This window comes from Penaeus monodon, chromosome 6 (genome assembly GCF_015228065.2).
Source record: "Penaeus monodon isolate SGIC_2016 chromosome 6, NSTDA_Pmon_1, whole genome shotgun sequence".
NCBI classification, from domain to species: domain Eukaryota; kingdom Metazoa; phylum Arthropoda; class Malacostraca; order Decapoda; family Penaeidae; genus Penaeus; species Penaeus monodon.
The window spans coordinates 3,473,239-3,475,738 of record NC_051391.1 but is presented as its reverse complement, the minus strand read 5'-3'; positions in this window follow the sequence as shown (position 1 = coordinate 3,475,738).

Genomic DNA, 2,500 nt, shown 5'->3' with positions numbered 1-2,500 from the left:
TCTCTCTCTCTCTCTCTCTCTCTCTTTCTCTTTCCTTCTAGTCACTCCCATCATTTCTCTTTCTTTCTATCATCCGAATTCCGTTTCATTTTCAAAAGAACCAAGATTCATTTCAGTTCCGTCTTCATGTTTCATTTCCTCCAAAGTGTATCTCCGTTTGCGCAATTTGCGATCATTCTTATATATCAAAGGAGCCTTCATCCTCCTCTTCTTCTTCTTCTTTTCTTTCTTTTTCTTTTTCTTCTTCTTTTTCTTTTCTTTCTCATCTTCGTCTTCTATTTTCTTCTTTTCCTTAATTTTTCTTTTTCACTGAACATAATTTTTCCTTCTTTTTTTCTTCTCCTCTCCCTCCTTCTTCTTTCCATTTTTCTTCTTCTTTTTTCTTTTTCATCTTCGTCTTGTCTTTCTTCTTCTTCTCCTTCTTCATCATCTTCTTCTTCATTCTTCTTCTTCTTCTTCTTCTTTTCTCTCTTCTCCCTACGCAGAAGGAACAGTCAGTTAGCCTCGAAAATCACTGATCATTCAAACAGCTTCTAAATTAATTGATTGTTTTCTACTTGCTTTCTTTTCTTTTCTTTGTTTATTCATTTATTTATCTATATTACTTGCTTTATCTATTCATTCATTTTCCGAATTGCTCCCGTGAAGAGGGAGCGCCGCAGGCATGCGAGAAAGAGACAGCATAGCATTTATATTCGCTGATTAACACCTGTATTTCGACTAATTAGTAGCCTATTTAGTTTTATTTAGACTAATTAGTAAGTTGTTGAGGTGTATATATTCTGATAATCGTCACATTTTGCTTGTTTGCTTGTTTTGCCTGAATAAATTTGCTCTTGCTAGAAGCCTTTTTTTTATTTATCCCCCCTTTTTTTTTTTAAAATTTTTTTTTTCCCTTTTTTTTTTTTTTTTCCCCCTTTTCCCCCCCCCCCCCCCCCCTTTTTTTTCCCGGTTTTTTTTTTTTTCCCCTTTTTTTTTTTTTTTTTTTTTTTTTTTTTTTTCTTTTTTTTTCCCCCCTTTTTTTTGGTTAGGGGGGGGGGGGGCCCCCTTTTCTTTTTTTTTTTTTTTTTTTTTTTTTTCCCTTTTTTTTTTTCCCCTTTCTTTTTTCCCCCCCCTTTTTTCCTTTTTTTTAAAAAACCCCCTTTTTTAAAATTCCTTAAAAAAATTTTTAAAATTTAAAATTTTTAATTTTTTTTCCTTTTTTCCCTTTTCCTTTTTTTTTTTTTTTTATTTTTTTTTTTTCCCTTTTTTTAAAACCCCCCCTTTTTTTTTCCCCCCTTTAAGGAAAAAGAAAAAAAAAAATTTTTTTTTAAAACCCCCCCCCCCCCCCCCCGGGTTTTTCCCCAATTTTTTGGGGGGAAAATTTTTTTTTCCCCCCCCCCCCCCCTTTTGGGGGGCCCCTTTGCCCCCGGGGGTTTTTTTTTAAAAACCCCTTTTTTATTTTATTTTTTTTTTTTTTTTTAAAAATTTAAATTTTTTTTTTAAAACCTTTTTTTTTTTTAAAGGGGTTTTTTTTTTTTTTGGGGTTTTTTTGGGGGGGGGGGGTTTTTTTTAAAAAAAACCCCTTTTTTTTTTTTTTTTTTTTTTTAAAAGGGGGAAAAGGTTTTTTTTTTTTTTTTAAAAAATTTTTTAAAAAAATTTTTTTTAAAAAAAAAGGGGGGGAAAAAAAAAATTTTTAAAAAAATTTTTAAAAAAAAATTTTTTTTTTAAAAAAAAAAAAAAATTTTTAAAAAAAAAAAAAAAAAAAAAAATTTTAAAAAAAAAAAAAGGGGGGGGGGGGGGGGAAAAGGGGGGGGGAAAAAAAGGGGGGGGAAAAAGGGGGGGGGAAAAAAAGGGGGGGGGGGGGGGGGGAAAAGGGGGGAAAAAAAAGGGGGGAAAAATTTTTTTAAAAAAATTGGGGGGGGGGGGTTTTTGGGGAAAAAAAATTTTTAAAAAAAAGGGAAAAAGGGGGGGGGTTTTTGGGGGGGGGGGAAAAAGGGAAATTTAAAAAAGGGGGGGGGGGGGGGGGAAAAAAGGGAAAAAAAAAAGGAAAAAAAAATTTTTTTTTTAAAAAGGGGGAGAGAGAGAGAGAAAAGGGGGAGAAAAAAAAGGGGGGGGGAAAAAAGGGGAAAAAAAAAAAAGGGGGGGGGGGGGGGGGGGGAAGGGGGAGAGGGAGAGAGAGAGGGGGGGGGGGGGGGGGGGGAGGGGGGGGGGGAAAAAAGGGAGAGGGGGGGGGGGGAAAAAAAGGGGAAAAGGGGGAGAAAAAAAAGGGGGGAAAAGGGGGGGGGGGGGGGGGAAAAAGAGGGGGGGAAAAAGAAAGGGGGAGAGAAAAGGGAAAAAGGGGGGGGGGGGGGGAAAAAAAGGGGGGGGGAGAGGGGGGGGGGGAGAGGGGGGGGGGGGAAAAAAAAACGAAAAAAAAAAAAAAAAAAAGAAAAAAGGAGAAGGAAAAAAGAGAGAAAGTTTTGGGAGAGAGGGGGGGGAAAAAAGGGGAGAAAAAGGGGGGGGGGGGGGAAAAAAAAAA